General features: G+C 50.2%; 1 pseudogene; it reads left to right on the top strand.

Moving 5' to 3' along the window:
* The first annotated feature begins 478 nt into the window (after positions 1 to 478).
* LOC119339718 lies at positions 479 to 8,023 on the top strand (annotated as a pseudogene).
* The last annotated feature ends 377 nt before the right edge of the window (positions 8,024 to 8,400 follow it).

Below are 8,400 nucleotides of genomic sequence, written 5' to 3'. Positions count from 1 at the left end.
ACTGTCGGCCGCTGTGCCGGCCACCGCGGCCGCATCCGTGCTAGGCACCTGCCCCGCGCTATCCGCGCTCGCTCAGGTCGTTGCGGCTGAGATTCGTGTGGCCTCTGCTCCGTCCTCGTCCAGGCCGCCGCCGCTCCGTCTCCGTCCGGCAACCGCGGCCTCGTCTCTGCTCCAAATCGGGCCGCCTGCCCTGCCCGAGCCGCCCAGCCCCTGCTGCCGGTTCGGCCGGCTGGCTCTGGCTGCGGGCGCCTGGCCTCTGCTCCAGATCGGGCCGCCTGCCCTGCCCGGGCCGCCCAGCCCCTGCTGCCGGTTCGGCCGGCTGGCTCCCGAGCCGCCCAGTCCAGATTGGCCCTCTGCTCGATCCCGCTCGAGCCGCCTGAGCTCCCCTGTCTCGATCGATTTTGTTGCTCGATCCAGATCGGGTAGCTGAGTCCGTTGACCAAAAAAAATGGACGGAGGAGACACACAACGTTCCCTCATGTCTTCTTCGGGCTATGTTGTTGTTCCTAGGTGCTCAGTGATCTTCGATGGCACCAACTATGCTGAATTTGTGGGATTCATGCGCATCCATATGCGTGGTCTTCTTTTGTGGGGTGTTCTTTCTGGCGAGGTTCCCTGCCCGCCATGCCCTGTTGCGCCCGTGGCCCCAATCCCACCGGTGCCGCCGGTAATTGCTGCTGAGGCCTCTCAGGCTGACCGGGATGCCGCCAAGGCCCTTGATGATGCTGCTGTTGATGCTTATGATCAGCAGGTATCTGCTTACTCCGATGCTCTTTCGGTGTACCGCGATGATCTCTCTGCTTACACTCAGTGGTGCAATGATGATGCTCGTGCTGCTGCTGTTCTCATTGCCAGTGTCCTCCCTCAGTTTGCTTCCGAGTTCATGAGACTTGGCACAGTTGCAGCGATGTGGGCTTATCTTTGTCAGCGCTATCAGCCCTCTGGTGATGCTCTCTACCTATCTGTGGTGCGTCAGGAGCACACCCTTCAGCAAGGTGATTCCTCTGTTGATGAGTTTTATTCACAGTGCTCTGCCATCTGGCGTCAGCTTGACTCTCTTTGGACAGTTGTTTGTGGCACCTGTCGTTGCTGTCAGACTACTCGGTCTGATCTGGAGTTTCAGCGGGTCCATGAGTTCTTATCTCGTCTCCACTCTGAGTTTGAGCCGCGACGTGCTCACTTGCTTGCTCGTGGCCGTGTTCCTATCTCAGAGGTGCTTCCTGAGCTTCGTGCTGAAGAGACCCGCCTTCGCTCTGCGGGTTTGCTGGTGGTCCCGTCTGTGTTGGCTGCTCGGGCTCCTGTGTCATCAGCTCGACTCACCGCTCCACCGCTCCTTCCCACACCTTCCGGGGGGTGGGTCGCCCTGCTTATATTGAGAGGGGCACATCGCGCCGTGACACCGTCTGTGGTTACTGCTCCCAGCCAGGTCACCCAGAGTCTGATTGTCGCCAGAAGAAGCGAGACCAGAGACGCTCCTCCTCGAGTGGGCCTCCTTTGTCTTCCTCGACTCCGTCACTCACTGACCAGGACATTATTCGCCTCAAGCGTCTTCTTGCTTCATCGGGTTCCTCGTCGACTGGCTCTGCTGCTGCTGTGACAGCATCCTCTTCCTCATCATCACCGGCATCTACGCAGTCAGGTACATCCTCGTGGGTTCTGGATTCTGGAGCCTCCTTTCATATGTCTTCTGATTCTTCCGCGTTGTCTTCTCTCCGACCTCTTGATTCGCCTGTTAATGTTCTTACTGCCGATGGCACATCTCTTCCTGTTGCTAGTCGTGGTATTCTTTCCACTCCCTCCTTCTCTGTTCCGAGTGTTTCACATGTTCCTCGTCTTACCATGAATCTTTTTTCCGCTGCCCAACTTACCGATTCTAGTTGTCGTGTCATTCTTGACACCGACTCTTGCTCCATTCAGGATCGTCGCACCAAGGCTTTGGTTGGTGTTGGCCCTCGGCGCCGTGAGTCAGAGGGCCTTTGGGAGGTTGACTGGCTTTGTGTTCCTTCCGCTGCCACCACTTCTGCCAGCTCTCATGCTCTTGCTGCCTCTTCGTCTGCGTCCTTCCAGCAGTGGCATCATCGCCTTGGTCACATCTGTGGCTCTCGCTTGTCTTCTTTAGTCCGTCAGGGCCTCTTAGGGTCTGTATCTGGAGATGTCTCCTTACATTGTAATGGTTGCAGACTTGGCAAACAGACTCAGTTACCTTATCCTACCAGTGAGTCTGTATCTCAGCGTCCTTTTGACTTAGTTCATTCTGATGTCTGGGGTCCTGCTCCCTTTGATTCGAAAGGTGGTCATCGCTATTACGCTTTGTTTATTGATGATTGCTCTCGCTACACTTGGCTCTACTTCATGAAATCTCGTAGCGAGGTTCTCCCTATATACAAACGTTTTGCTGCCATGGTTCACACCCAGTTCGCCACGCCCATTCGCACTTTTCGTGCTGACTCCGCTAAAGAGTATATCTCTCAGCTGTTGCGTGGCTTTCTCGCGGAACAGGGTACTCTTGCCCAGTTCTCGTGTCCTGGTGCTCATGCTCAGAATGGCGTTGCCGAACGCAAGCATCGTCATTTGCTTGAGACGGCTCGTGCGCTGATGATTGCTGCTTCTCTTCCACCCCATTTTTGGGCTAAGACTGTTTCCGCATCCACCTATCTCATCAACATTCAGCCCTCGTCTGCTCTGCAGGGTGCTATTCCTATGGAGTGTCTCACTGGTCGCTCTCCTTACTACTCTGCTCTTCGTATGTTTGGATGCGTCTGCTATGTTCTTCTTGCCCCCCGAGAACGCACCAAGCTGACTGCTCAGTCGGTTGAGTGTGTCTTCCTTGGCTACAGTGATGAGCACAAGGGATATCGATGTTGGGATCCTGTAGGTCGTCGCTTGCGTATCTCGCATGATGTGACTTTTGACGAGTCTCGTTCTTACTACCCACATTCTTCTTCCTCGAGTTTCTCGGTGGACGAGCTTTCTTTTCTTCTCCTTCCCGATACACCCTGCTATGTGCCTCGTGTGTCACCTCCTTCTCTGGCACCTCTCATTCCTTCTCATCCACCACCGACCCCGTCTTCTCCATCCTCCTCCTCCACCTCTCCTCCACCATCTCCAGTCTGTCACCCTCTCTCCCCGTTTCCTCTTCACTATACTTGTCGATCCCGTCCTGAGGATGTCTCCCCTGACGAGCCTTCCACCTCTGCTGCACCTCCTCCCACGCCTCCCCCGGTTCACAACCTCCATGCTCGGCCTCGCCCTCCACCTGATCGCTACTCCCCTGATCGGTACGGCCTCTCTGTTATTGCTGAGCCCACTTCCTATCGGACTGCCATGACTCAGCCTAAATGGCAGCTTGCGATGGCTGAAGAGCTTGCTGCTCTTGAGCGCTCTGGCACATGGGATCTGGTTCCCCTTCCTTCCGGTGTTCGTCCCATCACCTGCAAGTGGGTCTACAAGATTAAGACTCGCTCCGATGGTTCTCTTGAGCGCTACAAAGCTCGTCTTGTGGCCCGTGGTTTTCAGCAGGAGCAGGGGCGAGATTATGATGAGACATTCGCTCCTGTGGCCCACATGACCACTGTCCGCACTCTTCTTGCTGTGGCTTCTGTTCGTCAGTGGTCTATCTCTCAACTTGATGTTCAGAATGCTTTTCTCAATGGCGAGTTGCGTGAGGAGGTTTTTATGCAGCCACCACTGGGGTACTATGCTCCTGATGGTATGGTCTGTCGACTTCGCCGCTCCCTATATGGTCTCAAACAGGCCCCTCGCGCCTGGTTTGAGCGTTTCGCCTCTGTGGTGACTGCGGCTGGCTTCTTGCCCAGTGATCATGATCCTGCGTTGTTTGTTCACACGTCTCCTCGTGGTCGGACTCTTCTCCTTCTCTATGTTGATGACATGATCATCACTGGTGACGACTCTGAGTACATTGCCTTTGTTAAGGCTCGTCTTCGAGACCAGTTCCTCATGACTGATCTTGGTCCACTTCGCTATTTTCTTGGGATTGAGATCTCCTCGACCCCTGATGGCTTCTACATCTCCCAAGAAAAATATATTCAGGATCTTCTTACTCGCGCTGCTCTTGGTGATGAGCGCACCGTTGTCACTCCTATGGAGCTCAACGTTCAGCTTCGTGCATCTGATGGTGACCCTCTTCCTAATCTCACTCGCTACCGTCACCTCGTTGGCAGCCTTGTCTATCTTGCTGTTACGCGTCCTGACATCTCCTATCCTGTCCACATCCTGAGTCAATTTGTGTCAGCTCCCACCTCTGTCCACTATAGTCACCTCCTCCGTGTCCTACGATATCTTCGTGGCACGATCTCTCAGCGCCTTTTCTTTCCCCGCTCCAGCTCTCTTGAGCTCCAGGCCTACTCTGATGCTACCTGGGCTAGTGATCCCTCTGATCGACGCTCGCTGTCTGCTTACTGTGTCTTCCTTGGTGGCTCTCTTATTGCCTGGAAGACAAAGAAACAGACTGCAGTTTCTCGCTCAAGTACAGAGGCTGAGTTGCGAGCCATGGCTATGTTGACGGCTGAGGTGATCTGGTTACGGTGGTTACTTGAGGATTTTGGTGTGTCTTCTACTACCTCAACTCCTCTCCTGTCCGACAGTACCGGTGCCATCAGTATTGCGCGTGACCCAGTGAAGCATGAGCTCACCAAGCACATCGGTGTGGATGTCCACTTTGTGCGTGCTGCTGTGCAGGATCAGACTCTTGCTCTTCACTATGTGCCTTCTGAGTTACAGTTGGCGGACTTCTTCACCAAGGCACAAACTCGAGCACAACATAGTTTTCTTCTCTCCAAACTTAGTGTTGTTGATCCACCATGAGTTTGAGGGGGGGGGGGGGTGTTAGATGTGTATAGGCACTTCTCGTATATCCCCAATGTATAAGGGGTTTCTCTGCACTTTGACACACATGTATATGTATTGGCCTATGGCTCATTCCTAACATGTGTGACTTGGCTGGCGTGCGTGCGTGTATGTAGTGGGTTAGCTAGTGTGTGCTTGCGTGCTGTTAGAGGGTGTTGGGTGTGTGTGTGCATCGGGTATAAGAACCCCCTCTTGTATTGCTTGTAGTTGCGTCGGTTTGTTGCCGCGCCATGGTGACGGTATGTGCCGAGCCGAGGGGGAGAGGCCTAAGGAAGATGTAGTCTCCGTCGGGACCGTGGTATGCTCCCGGTTGATGTGAGAGTTCTTCCGGGGTTGTGCTGCGTGTGTGCGTGTGTACCTCTATGTATGTGTGTTTGAGTAGTTGAGTTGAATAGAAGCCAACATACAGGCCGTTCGGCGGCCAGGGCATTCGTCGCCGAAAAATTCTGTTCATCTTCTTCTACCTTCGTCCGGCGTTCGTCGATGGAGGGCGGTTCGGCGCATGTCGCCGGTGGGGTTGTCCCAACATCATATACACGCGCATACATTCATCCCTATGAACGCACACACGCACACCCTACCCCTATGAACACCTCCGAAAGACTGAGCCGGCATATCATATTGAAATTTACCAACTCACCGAAGGCACCTCGTCGTTGACGGGAACGTCTCCTCCCACTGAATGCGCATCTCCGGAAATCCTGAAATAAATCCAGAAATAAATGCGAGCACCAGGATTTGAACCCTGATGGGCCGTGGATACCACAGTCCCTCTAACCATCCAACCACAGGTATTGTTGATTAGATATAATGGCTGATAGCTTTCTACTCTTTTAACTAAAGGTTGGATGTTTATGATTAACGTGAGATTTTCTAGCTATTTTCTTTATTTTTATCCGTACTTTTCTTTTAGTTTATAATAGATAGATAGATTTAGAAAAATAAAACCTGGTTATGTAGTCTTCAGTGACACATGAACTAACATCCTAAAAATATCACACAGGTACTTAATCGTGATTGATGACATATGGGGTGAAGATGCATGGGAAATTATCAAGTGCGCTTTCACTGAAAATGATCTCGGTAGTCGAGTAATAACGACAACCCGCATAACCAGTGTCTCTCTAGTGGTGATATTATTCATAAGATGAAATCTCTTGATGATGATAACTCCAGAAGGCGCTTCTACAAAAGAATATTCCCTCGAGAAAGTGGATGCCCCGTTGAACTGGAGCAAGTATCAGAAGAAATTTTGAAGAAATGTGGTGGCGTGCCACTAGCCATCATTACTATAGCAAGCCTCTTGGCTGGCAATGATCAACAGATAAAGTCAAAGGATCAATGGGACAAAATACTTGGTTCAATTGGTCGTGGACTTGCAGAAGGTCGTACTGTGGAGGATATGAAGAGAATACTATCCTTTAGTTATTACGATTTACCTTCTCATTTAAAGACATGTTTACTATATCTGAGTATATTCCCTGAAGATTCTTGGATAAATAGAGACCGATTGATATGCAGGTGGATAGCTGAAGGCTTTATCCAAGGTGGAGACCAAGGAATTAGACTATTTGAGCTTGGAGAGAGATACTTCAGTGAGCTATTAAATAGAAACTTGATTCAGTCAGGATATGATAATGAAGGCAGGCTGATATATTGCCATGTACATGATATGGTACTTGATCTCATATGTTCTCTATCAAGTGAAGACAACTTCGTTACTATATTCGATGGTACTAAGCAAAGCAAAATGAATTCGGATAGCTTGGTTCGCAGGTTATCCTTTCAGAATAACATGTCAGAACCCAACACACATTGGGTCAATGCCACAAGTATGTCAAAGTTGAGGTCAATTACTCTGTTTAGAACTGATGTTTATATGATTCAGACTCTTTCCAGCTTTGAACTTCTGCGTGTATTGGATTTACAAGGGTGCGACCTTAGGGAAAGTGGCCACCACATTGATCTTAGATGTGTTGGGAAATTATTACATCTGAGGTACCTAGGGTTACAAGGTACATATCTTGATGTTCTCCCCATGGAAATTGGAAAGCTACAATTTTTGCAAACACTGGACTTGAGAACGTTTGGATCAATGGAGGTGCCATCAAGTGTTGTTCGGTTAGGACATTTGATGTGCCTATATGTTTATCCAAATATGAGATTGCCAGATGGGATAGGAAACTTGGTGTCCATAGAAGAGCTCAAGTTTGTTAAGGTGTGTGGTACTGATGAGATTGAGAAAGAGCTAGGGAAGCTGGTGGAGCTGAGGGTGCTTCGCCTTTTGTGGGAGGCAGAAGAAGACGAGAGAGTGTGTGAATCTTTGTTGGTATCCCTTGGCAATCTGCAGAAATTGTGTAGTCTAAGTATTTCTAATTGGGGGGCTGCAAGGCTCGATGTCAGCTGGGACGGCTGGCTACCCCCTCCACACCTCCAGTCCTCCACACATTTGAGTTCAATTTTTGTACCTCGGCATTGCCTAGATGGGTCAACTCATCGTTGTTCCCCGTCCTCTCCTACTTGGAACTAAGAGTGGATAAATTGAGGCCAGAGGTCGACATTCAAATCCTTGGGAAGTTGCCAACTCTTCTTTCTCTATTTCTGGGAACTAGACTTCAATTGACTCCCGTCGAAAGCTTCATCATTGACGATAATGCATTCCCTTGCCTGAGAAGGTGCAAATTTAGTGGGTTTGAGACAGGGCCATCTATGTTTCCGCGAGGATCTATGCCGAGGCTTGAATACCTTAGCTTCGATGTCCGAGCGGCGCGCATTGTTAATGGTGACTTGGATTTCGGCATGGGGCATCTCCCTTCTCTCCAGGAAGTCAACATTTGTCTTTGGTCGGGGGAGTACCGCTCGCCAGTAGTGCTGAAAGCATGTGATATGCTGGAGCTCGCATTGGCCTCCCATCAAAACCATCCAAAGCTTCTCTCTCAGGATTGGAGTCGTAAGTCTTCTCTCTCACACACCTAGGCGTCTACAGACTTTGACATAATTAATTAGCTTGCTTAATTCTTTCAGACCCACGAATGCAAATTAATGCTGATTCTTTTTTCTTTGTTTCAAAGGTTTACCGGAGGATCTGGAAGAAGAAGAGGGGCCTGCAGCAGTGGTCACCGTGAATGACCGAGAAGGCGAGCCAATTGTGCTGTAGAACCAATCCTACTCATTCAAATCCGCAGGTAAGCAGCATCTACCAGCTCATCCCCGTCCATATGCACATTACTAGATTTGCCAACTGATTTGTGCTCTCCGGCCGTCTTGATTTCTGTAAAGAATTGAAATTACAACCATCTTATAAGAAACCTGACATGACAAATCGTGCCTAAGAGTAAGGAGTAAACACAATAGGAAAGTTTTACATTATACTCTCTCCGTTCCAAAATAAGTGTCTCAACCTTAGTACAAAGTTAAGACATTTATTTTGGGACGGAAAGTTAGCAAAGTTGAGATACTTATTTTGGGACGGTGGGAGTATCTGACAGGACAGCAACATTTTGTTCATCTAGGACTGGGAGTTTTTTTTTTGAG

The sequence above is a fragment of the Triticum dicoccoides genome, chromosome 7B, assembly GCF_002162155.2.
Source record: "Triticum dicoccoides isolate Atlit2015 ecotype Zavitan chromosome 7B, WEW_v2.0, whole genome shotgun sequence".
Classification (NCBI taxonomy): domain Eukaryota; kingdom Viridiplantae; phylum Streptophyta; class Magnoliopsida; order Poales; family Poaceae; genus Triticum; species Triticum dicoccoides.
The sequence above is the reverse complement of the archived record's forward strand: the minus strand, read 5'-3'. Positions and strand labels throughout refer to the sequence as shown.